Genomic DNA, 12,055 nt, shown 5'->3' with positions numbered 1-12,055 from the left:
AATTATTAGAGAAATGAAAATCAAAATTACAATGAGGTACCGCCTTATACCAGGCAGAATGGTCATCATTAAAAAGTCTGCGAATAATAACGTGAGAGATGGTGTGGAGAAAAGGGAATCCTCTTACACAGCTGGTAGGAATGTAAATTGGTCCAGCCCTATGTAAAACAGTATGGAGGTTCCTCAAAAAAGTAAAATTAGAGTTTCCATATGATCCAGCAATCCCACTCCTAAGTATATACCCAGATAAAACTGGAGTTTGAAAAGATACATGCACTCTTAAGTTCACTGCAGCATTATTACAATAGCTAAGACATGGAAACAACCCATTAATAAATGCCCATTAACAGATGAATAGATAAAGAAGATGTGGTACATATAGAAAATGGAATATTACTCAGCCATAAAAAGAATGAAATAATACCATATGCAGCAATGATATTACATGTATCATGGATGTACCCAGAGATTATCAAACTTAATGAAGTCAGAAAAAGACAAGCATAATATGATATCACTTATATGTGGAATCTAAAGTATGACACAAATGAACAGAAACAGACTCACAGACATAGAGAACAGGCTTGTGGTTGCCAAGAGGGAGGGGGGTAGGAAGAGAAGGATTGGGAGTTCAGGATGAACTGATGGATAAACAACAAGGTCATACTGCATAGAACAGGGAACTATATTCAATATCCTGTGATAAACTATAATGGAAAAGAATAGCAAAAAGAACATATATATATATATATATATATATATATATATATATATATGTGCATAACTGAATCACTTTGCTGAACAGCAGAAATTAACACAACATTGTAAATCAACTATATTTCAATAAAATTAAAAAAAATCAAATTCAACTGCCTCCATTTTTCTGCTCAATTCCAAATAATAGTCCTGGATATAAAACTGGAATAGGCCCCAAATATAAGAACTTGAGATAGAGAAATAGTGTAGCTGTTTATTTTAAAGCTGAGACAACAAATAATCCCTAAAATATTAGTCATTTGCTTTTATATTACTAACAACAAAACAAAACCAAAAACCAAAACCTGACTGACAATGAGAACTGTATTTCTTCCCATTGTTTTAAGCTGTCTAGTGTCTTACAATATGATACAATTCCACCCAGAAATAAGGGAGAAGGGAAGGATCACAAAAAAGATGAAGTTGGCCAGAAAGAAATGCCCAGCCAGTTTTCAACAGTAGAAGAGAGGTGAGGTAGATAATTCCAGCTAATGACCGGAAGTACAATGCAGGTTGTTTACAGCTTTATGTCTTCTTTTCAGTGGTACTTCTTTCAGGCCAATATTTCAGGCCAATATTACCATGGAAAGTGAAAGTCACTCAGTGGTGTCTGACTCTGTGATGCCATGGACTATCTAGTCCATGGAATTCTCCTGGCCAGAATACTGGAGTGGGTAGCCATTCCCTTCTCCCAGACATCTTCCCAACCCAGGGATCAAACCCAGGTCTCCTGCATTGCAGGCAGATTCTTTACCAACTGAGCCATCAGGGAAGCCCAAGAATACTGGAGTGGGGAGCCTATCCCTTTTCCAAGGGATCTTCCCAACCCAGGAATCCAACGGGGGTCTTCTGCATTGCAGGCGATTCTTTACCAGCTGAGTTACCAGGGAAGCCCATATTACCATGGAGGACTACTCAAATACATGGAGGAGGGGAAACTTGAGGGTGATACTGGAGAAAACCAAACAGCTCAGAAAGCAGGGAAATGATCAACAGGAATTAGATATCTGCTGTCATTTCCCTCAGTGGCAGATGCAAAAATAGAGGTCATCTTGTTTATGCTACATGCTCCTGTATCATTCATGGAGTACTTCCCCCAATTCCTCCCCTGAAATGTGATCTTCTATCACTGTGAACACTAATTCTAAGAAAGACTTTCATCATAGTAATGGTTAGGTAGCATGGACATAGAACAAATGATGGGTCACTGGTTAATATCAGAAAAATCCAGTGCTTGAAATTCATGCAGTTCAAACTTAATATAAGAAATTGCCTTGGTGACAGTCTTTGACTACTTTTGAAATGAAATATGACCATTTCACTCACCTTCTCAAATAATAGCATGTCTCGGCTTATATTTAAATTAATCTTATTCCTTTTTAGTTCCCAGACAGCCACACAACTCTTGCCATCACTCAGAAGGGCTCCATAATCACCTCTCACTAGAGAGTTCTCCTTCACCATCGCTTTCACTTCTTCACAGACAGTTCTCTTCAAATATCTCCTCCCACTTCAACCAGATGGTCTGCCTATGGATATGTCATTGATTAGAACTCCTCAGCAAGTTCCCATGGCCAATGGGCTCAAGTATAGTCTCCTTAACAAGATAGGCAAGGTTCTCCACTGCATTGGTCCCATCAACTTATCTATTCTCACCCCCTGCCTTCTCTTGAGATATTAATCAATCTTGTTTATGCTGAATGTTACTGTTAGTCTTCCAAGAGGACAGCTCACCCTTCACAGGAATATGCTAAAATTTCCTTACTGGCCACGGAATGGAAACTTATCAGTCAGCCTTGACATTCAAGGTCCTCCATATCAATTCCAGGATTTCACAATCCTACAATGGGAAGTTTAGTAAATATTAACTCTGACCTCAGGAATCAAGGGCAGGGATGGGATCACAGGTAGGGATCAAGTGAGCCCAGCTGTGAGAAGGTAAAGACAGACTTTACTGGAAATTTGAGGAACCTGCTGGGACGGACACTACAAATGTTTTTTGCACATATATCATATGCGTACTTTGTAACATAGACATTTTTACACTGAGCAAACTAAGGCTGAGAAAGTTAAGGGAACTCTCCCAGAATTACAAAGCTTGTAAATGCCACAGGCAAGTTTCGATGCCAAGCAGCTTTCAATGCAGAACCCCCTGTATTTCCAAAGCACAAAGTTGCCTTCCAGTATTTTATTTCCACACTGACTGTTTCTTCCATCGCAATCCTACTTACATTTCCAGGTCCAGAAAAAATTTAGAGACTTCCTTGAATTGCCCAGCAATATATGGTCATTTATTCTTCAGAGAACTAGGTACGTAAGATGAAAGCAGTCCATATCTTTGATGTCCATTATGGTAGCCACTAGCCACAACTGTCTACTAAGAACTTGAAATGTGCCTAGTGAGAGTGAAGAACTAGATTTTAAATTTAAATATATTAACTCGCCATATGTGGTGAATGGATCTCTAGCTATAGGTCTCTGCCATTCAAGTGGTCAATCAGCATTGGCATCACCTGATCAGCTTTTGCCATTACCTATATTGAATCTCAGGACCTGCCTCAGGCCTGCTAAAGTAGAATTTCAAACAAGCTGTCCAGGTGATTCATCTGTACTTTAAAGCATGACAAACACTCCCTAGAGCATTAGTTAGCAACCACATGGCTTTAAAAAAATAATAGTTTGTACCATTTCATAATACTGGCTCCTGGAGAGAAGGAAAAAGCTTTTTTGGATAGTTAAATAATGATTTGTTGAATAGAAGGTACTTAAATGATCTATCTGGGGTTCCTCCTGGATACAAGCCTTCCTGCTTGCTGGGGAACCCATGGCACTTTTGGTCATCCTTTCAATGTGGCCAAGCCCTGGGAACCCTTCAGGCCACTCATCTGTGTGCACGCTTGGTTATCTTTTTTTTTTTTTCTTTAGTCAGCGCTCAGCTTTCTTTGAGAGAGAAAAAAAAAAGAGATAACCAAGCATGCACACAGGTGAGTGGCCTGAAGGGTTCCCAGGGCTTGGCCACATTGAAAGGACGACCAAAAGTGCCATGGGTTCCCCAGCAAGCAGGAAGGCTTGAAAACTTCCTGCTTTCAAGAAAGCTGAGTGCCAAAAAATGGATGCTTTTGAACTGTGGTGTTGGAGAAGACTCTTGAGAGTCCCTTGGACTGCAAGGAGATCCAAACAGTCAATCCTAAAGGAGATCAGTCCTGAATATTCATTGGAAGGACTGATGCTGAAGCTGAAACTCCAATACTTTGGCCACCTGATGTGAAGAACAGACTCACTGGAAAAGACCTGATGCCTAGAAAGATTGAAGGCAGGAGGAGAAGGGGACGACAGAGGATGAGATGGTTGGGTGGCATCACTGACTCAATGGACATGAGTTTGAGCAAGCTCCGGGAGTTGGTGATGGACAGAGAAGCCCTGCGTGCTGCAGTCCATGGGGTCACAAAGAGTCAGACACCACTGAGTGACTGAACTGACTGACTGACTGACACTTGGTTATGGATGCCTCTAGATTATCAGACAGGCTCCAGCCTAGGGAAACCAGAGTCCTTTCGCCACTGTATGACCCTCACATTGTGGACCCATGGAATCTTCTGTCCACATGCCATCTGCCCTTTCAAGGTCCTGGATGTCTTTGCCACCACCCTGCCTCAGCTACAAGGTCTCATGGGGAACTCAACCTGTATGCTCACGAAGGCAACTTGGGGATCTGCATGTATGGGCCCGAGAGCCCAGGAAATCCCAGTTCTGTTCGGTCACCATCAGCGCCTTGTACTCAGTGTCCCAAGGGTTCTTCTGGGTGCCTTCCAGGGGCCCATCTACTATAGCACCTGAGTTCCAGACTCCTTTGGGCCACCAGCCTTCTGGCTTGCATGATAACAGAGTGAACTTTTGGCCACCTACACTCAATGGCACTGGTGTTTCAGGAACCCATTAGTCACTAGCTTGCCTTCCCCTAGGATCCTATGGACCGCAAACATGCTTGCATGCTAGGGAAGAGTGGTTCTTTTTGCTTACCATGTTATCTCCCTGGTCCACCTGGAGAAAGCATCCGGGCACCGGATGTGTACTATGGTTTTAATTGTTCTTCTGGCTTTCCCAGGCTTTCCCTTAGCTGTGGAATGGAAAACGTGTCATGCGACTTCCCTTGCAGAGCACTGTCGCACCAGAGGCTTATTTGGCTACTATCTTGCCTACCTTTTTGTGGATTTTTACTCCATATGCTTGCCTTCATCATAGGGAACTATTTTTGCTCATTGCAGTTTCCTTCAGGTGGTGCCTCAGGAAGCATCACTATGTGAACAAAGCTAGTGGAGGTGATGGAATTCCAGTTGAGCTATTTCAAATCCTAAAAGATGATGCTGTGAAAGTGCTGCATTCAATATGCCAGCACATTTGGAAAACTCAGCAGTGACCACAGGACTGGAAAAGGTCAGTTTTCATTTCAATCTCAAAGGCAATGACAAAGAATGTTCAAACTACCACACAATTACACTCATCTCACACGCTAGCAAAGTAATGCTCAAAATTCTCCAAGCTGGGTTTCAACAGTACGTGAACTGAGAACTTCCAGATTTCAAGCTGGATTTAGAAAAGGCAGAGGAACCAGAGTTCACATTGCCAAAATCCGCTGGATCATCAGGAAAGCAAGAGAATTCTAGAAAAACATCTACTATGCCAAAACCTTTGACTATGTGGATCACAACAAACTGTGGAAAATTCTTAAAGAGATGGAAATACTAGACCACCATACCTGCCTCCTGAGAAACCTGTATGCAGGTCAAGAAGCAACAGTTAGAACTGGACATGGAACAACAGACTGGTTCCAAATTAGGAAAGGAGTATGTCAAGGCTATATATTTTCAGTTGGCTTATTAAACTTATATGCAGAGTACATCATGCAAAATGCTGGGCTGGATGAAGCACAAGCTGGAATCCAGATTGGCAGGAGAAATATCAATAACCTCAGATATGCAGATGACACCACCCTTATGGCAGAAAGCAAAGAAGAACTAGAGAGCCTCTGGATGAAAGTGAAAGAGGAGACTGAAAAAGCTGGCTTAACACTCAAAATTCAAAAAACCAAGATCATGGCATCTGGTCCCATCACTTCATTGCAAATTGATGGGGAAACAATGGAAACAGTGAGAGACATTATTTTGGGGGGCTCCAAAAACACTGCAGATGGTGACTGCAGCCATGAAATTAAAAGACACTTGCTCCTTGGAAGAAAAGCTATGACCAACCTAGATAGCATATTAAAAAGCAGAGATATTTCTTTGCTGACAAACGTCCATCTCGTAAAGCTGTGGCTTTTCCAGTAGTTATGTATGGATTTGACAGCTGGGCTATAAAGAAAGCTCAGCGCTAAAGAATTGATGCTTTTGAACTGTGGTGTTGGAGAAGACTCTTGAGAGTCCCTTGGACTGCAAGGAGATCCAACCAGTCAATCCTAAAGGAAATCAGTCCTGGGTGTTCATTGGAAGGACTGATGGTGAAGCTCCAATACTTTTGCCACCTGATGTTAAGAACTCAGTGATTAGAAAAGAATCTGATTCTGGGAAAGATTGAAGGTAGGAAGAGAAGGGGATGACAAAGGATGAGATGGTTGGATGGCACCACTGACTCAATGGATATGAGTTTGAGCAAGCTCTGGGAGGTGGTGATGGGAGGTGGTGATGGGAGGTGGTGATGCAGCCTGGCCTGCTGCAATCCATGGGGTCACAAAGAGTCAGACACGACTGAGCAGCTGAACTCAACTAAGGTGGTAAACAAATGGTACCTTCTGGGCAGTCATGCTGATGTCCCTGCAGTCCTTCTACCCTTCATTCCTCTGCTCCCTTCCCTCCGCCCCTGCTGGCTGGGGAAATGGAGCATTTTATCCACTTTCTCCCCAGTGCCTAACCATACAGTGGGCTTCTCAGGATACTTTTGACCATAGCATTCTGGGAGAAACTTGGGTCTGTTTACCTACCGTAATACCTTGATGTTGGTACTTTCTGTAACTGTCTCGGTATCAACTAACCCTAACACTAAGGTTCCGGCTAAACTAGTCTGGCAGTCTTTGATTTTTCTGGGGAACTTTCCATCCCCTTCCTTGTGGTGCACTGATTCCCTGGAGTGCCTGTTTAGTTACCAGCCTTCCCTTTAGAGGTTTCTGCGACCCTTTAAGCCTCAAGTTTGCCTGCGGGTTGTGGAACGATGGCTGCTGTAGGCTACCGTAGTACCCTCTCACAGGTGCTTCTGAGGAGCAATCCGGGTACCATCCTGTCCTTGTGCTTAGGTCCTAATGGCTTTTAAGCTCACCTTCTTTGCCTGTGCTGGGGAAAGGGGCAAACATTCAGCTCCTTTCCCTACACCACACCGATTCTCCAAGGGCTCCTGTGGTTACTAACCTGCCCATACCCTGCAATTTCTGAGATCTTTTGGGCTATATGCCTGCCTATTTACTGGGAAACTGTGACTACCTAAGGTTACACCTTCTGCTGGTGATGGTGCCCTGGGTCACCCTTGGGGAACCAGCTTGCCCACGTGCGATGGTTCCTATGTCTTTCAGGCCACCAGCTTGTCCTGTTGCTGAAGAATTGAGATCATTTGGGGCTTCTTTCCCTGCAGTGTGCTGATTTCCTGTGGGGGTGGTGGAAGAGGGGACATCCTATTATCCACCTACCTACTCCCCGAGGTTTCAGAGATCCCTATGACTTCAAGCTTCCCCGCATACTGGGAAAACCCGACTCCTATCAGTCACTGTCCTGCCCTCACACTGGTGTCTCCAGAGAACCAGTTTTTGCAGGTGTGCTAGGGTATCTTTAGTTCTGACACTTAGCAGCCTTCTCCCTTGCTAAGGAAATGGGTGCAATTTTTGGCCATCTGCCCTGCAGTGCACTGATGCTTGGTGTGGATGGAGTATTTAGTCACTAGTCTTCCCTCCTGGAATTCCTTGGGCCACAGATCTGTCTGTATACAGGGGAACTGTGGTTCCTTTTGTGCAGAGTCTTACCTTGCCTTGATTTCCCTGGAGAACCACCAGACCACCAGCTTGCCATGTTTCCAGTTGTCCTTCTAGCCATCGGCCTTCCCGGTCACTGGTAAACAGAGATCATTTACAGCTGCCTCCCTTGTGGCTCAGCTGGTAAAGAGTCCGCCTGCAATGCGGGAGACCTGGGTTCAATCCCTGCATTGGGAAGATGCCCTGGAGAAGGGAAAAGCTACCCACTCCAGTGTTCTGGCCTGGAGAATTCCATGGACTAGTCCAAGGGGTCGCAAAGTCAGACACGACTGAGCAACTTTCACTACCTGCAAGGCACGGCTGTCCTGAGTGCCCATCTAGTCACTAGCCTGCCTGCCCTCTGGGTTTTCTCAATCCTTTTGGTCACAAGCCTGCCTGTGTGATATATTAAAGCAACAACAATAAAACTAGTTCATTTGGCCTGTAGTTGTGTCTTCATGCTGGTGCCTTTGGGGAGGACTTCCCTGTATCAGCCTGTGGACCTGCTACAGATCTGGCCTTCCCCTTTGCTGCAGAACCAGGAGAACTTTAGGTCACCTTCCCTGAGGTCCTGGGGGCCCATCTGGTCACTAGTCTGCCTGCCCCCTGGGACTCCTGGGATCCTTCATGCTGGGAAACTACGGCTTCTTTAGTTTACATCCTTTCCTCCTGATGGTGCCTGGAGGGACCCTCTAAACACCTACCTGTCCAATGCTATGGTTCTGGTGGTCCTCAGGCCACCTGTCTTCCTGCTTGCGAGGGTACCAAAGGTACCGTGGGTCACTTTCCTTTAGCTACAGTGGTGTCCTGGTGACATTTTGGTTTTCTTACCTGTTCTGTTCCTATGTTCCTGCTGGCCATCAGAGTTCCCTCTTGCTTGGGAAAGGAGAACCCTTTCAGTCATCTTTCCTGATGCCCTGGGGGAAGGTAAAATGGTGCAGCCACACCATTGAAAACAGTTTGGCCATTGAAAGTTAATCATAAAGTTACCATATGACTCACTAATTCTACTCCTAGGTATATACCCAAGAGAACTGAAAACATGTCCACACAAAAATTTGTACAAATATTCATAATAACATTACTCACTATAGGCAAAAATGGAAACAATCCAAATGAAAACTAATGAATGGATGAGCAAAACGATGAATATTATTCAGTCATCAAAAGGAATGAAATACTGATAACATGCTACGGCATGGATAAACCTTGAAAACTTTATGCTAAGTGAAAGAAACCAAACACAAAAGATCATGTATTGTATGATTCCATTGCATGTCTTGTATGATTCCAGTCTCATACTTTTTCAAAGATGTGGGTGAAACATGATGATTTTCTCAAGGTCATTATGAAATTTCTTTTTAAGAGGATTTTATAGGCTTGAGCGCCACATGGTGTCAGTGATCCCTATGGAACTTTGCACAGGACAATCTGCTGCTGATCTCCACTGACCACTTGGTAAAGCGATATTAGCTGAGTGTTCTTTGTGTATAGAACTAAAATCAATCTCACTGTAGTTTCTGGCCTGATGAGAAACTAAATGAAGCACTAATGGAGTAGAGCAGGAAAAAGCCAGAAGAGAAAGAGCAGGGTTAAGGAATACCTTTGCAAATCCTCTTCCACAACCTTGGGGTTGGCCTGGGAGCAACAACTCTTCCAAAAATGCTCATTCAGAGAGATTACTTCAAAGTCACAGCTGTAATCAGATAATGAGATCCTGCAACTGAAGTTCCCATGTTTTATGTCAACAAAAGAGATGTTATCCTTGTAACTTCAATTGCCAAAAGGACAGCATGTGGATTCTAAAAAATGAAAGAAAACAAAACTCACAAAAGACATTCCTGAATTATCAGTATAAGAAAATGAACATTGGCTCAATGTTAAAGTTGGTTAAAGTTGCAGGACAAAAATGTTTTCCCCACTTGATTTCATTTTACAGGACAAAGAAAGATTGTTCTCCATTACTTCACTTGCTGCCATACTGTTTCAATTCCCATTTTGTTGATCTTCAGTAGCCACCTCTTCTGCATATATGAAGACAAAAACAAACCCCAAACTACTGTTTCCAATAAACTGCTACCAAGAATAGGACAGCATGGAAAACAACAGTGAATTAAGAGATGGGATTGCTTAGCTTTTCACTTTGAGGGAAATTTCTCAATAACATTGTTTTTATGAACCTTAGTTTTGAGGTGGGCTTCCCTGGTGGCTCAGACGGTAAAGAATCTGCCTATAATGAAGGAGACCCGGGTTTGATTTCTGGGTTGGCAAGATCTCCTGGAGGAGGGCATGGCAACTCCCTCAATATTCTTGTCTGGAGAATTCCATGGACAGAGTAGCATGGCGGGCTACAGTCCATTGGGTCACATAGAGTCATTTTAACACATGTATTCTAAAGTTTAAAACAATTTCTTACCACCGCTTCGCACCTCACAAGATCGTATGGATGGATTGATACTGGGACTGCACAGGGGAGTCTGTAACTGGTCTAAAAATGAATTTAATGATTTTTGTTTGTTTGTTTGTTTTTGGCTGTAAGGACAGCAAGAAGATGGGCAGAAACCTATTTTCTATGATTTTTACCTGTTTCCTATTTTCTAAGCTACACTTTTTATTTTCCAACCATAATTATGTTAATCACCAAAATTTTAGGGAATTTAACTTCTTAAACCTATGGTGGGCTTCCCGGTAAGAAATGCAGGTTTCATCCCTGGGTTGGTAAGATCCCCTGGAGTAGGAAATGGCATCCTGTTCCAGTGTTCTTGCCTGAGACATCCCATGGACAGAGGAGCCTGGCAGGATATGGTTCACGGGGGTCACAAAGAGTAGGACATGACTAAGCACACACACAAGCCTATGGTAAAAAAGATGCTGCCAAAAAAACCCCTTTGTATTTTCCTGTTTAATAAGGTCACCATACATTTTTTTCTTATGGATTTCCCCCCACTGAACACCAGCTCTGGAGTAGTGGGAGGCTCTGTGCTTCTTTGCTGAGAATACCTGAAATGAATAGTACACATTAACTAACACCTTAAAGATGATACGAACACAGGGACTGCAATAATATAATACAAGAATAACTCACTACAGTAAAGCAGGGCTTATCTCACAAATGCAGGAATGATAAAATGTAAGGACATGCATTACTGTAATTATGTTGATAATACAATAGTGGCAGGAAGGCATGTATGAAAATTGAACACTTGAAGGTGGTTTTAAAAAAGGAATGGAAGGTTTTTCCATTAATATATATAATTAATAGCCCTTATCATAAACTTGTCATCATTATAGTCAATAGCAGAAGTCTTAGAGAAAGTCCCTGCAGACTTAGGAACAATAATAACAAACATCTATGTTAACTGTTTATATCGTAGCATTTTGGAAAATTTCATCAATGCAGTAAGTAGTGTCAAAGAAATTGGAGTAAAAGAAAATAATACAAAAATTATCATTTTTGAGGTGACTTGATTATATTCTTAGACGTCCAAGGCATTCAGCTAAAAATAATGATCTCTAGTATTAATGAACGTTTAACAGTATCTGATAAATACTCAGAAGTCAGTAGTACTCTGTACCTTTATAAAAAAGAAAACTAAAATATAATTTTAAGAAGGCCCATTCCCAGAAATATAATGCCCCAAAAGCAGAAGAAACAAACATAAGATGTATCAAAGTTGACTAAATAAAAATGCAAAATTTTATTTGTACACTGAAAAGAGGACCTGAAAAAATGGCAAATTGTAACATATTATCAGATGGAAAGACTGAATACCTTCTCATTGTTCTGTCCAAGTTATGTTTTAGATGACCTGGAATTCAATTTTTAATCTTAAATGATTTTTTTTTCTGGGAGTTGAAAATTATATTCTATAGTTCCACATGAGAACAAATAGCTAACATTTGTAAATATACACTTGGAAATAGGAATCCTCACAAAGGGACAAAGAGCTCTAGAAATGTTAACTGTATAGGTGAATACAGAAGATTTTAAAATTTAAATCATAATTTAAATTTTTATTTAAATATTTTCAAAAGATTAACTGTTATTCATAGAATTGCCGTGTAATCCAACAACTCTACTTCTAGGTATATACCCAAAGATACTGAAAGCAGGAACTCAAACAAGTATTTATATACCAATGTTCAGAGCAGCATTATTCACAATAGCCCAAAGAAAGAAACAACCCAAATGTCCATTGTTAAGTGAATGGGTAAACACCACATGATATATACAAACAGTGGGATATTATTCAGCCTTAGAAAGGAAGGAAATTCTGGCACATGCTACAATGTGGATGAACCTTGACA

Source organism: Cervus elaphus, chromosome X (genome assembly GCF_910594005.1).
Source record: "Cervus elaphus chromosome X, mCerEla1.1, whole genome shotgun sequence".
In the NCBI taxonomy this organism is placed as follows: domain Eukaryota; kingdom Metazoa; phylum Chordata; class Mammalia; order Artiodactyla; family Cervidae; genus Cervus; species Cervus elaphus.
Note: the sequence above shows the minus strand (reverse complement) of the source record.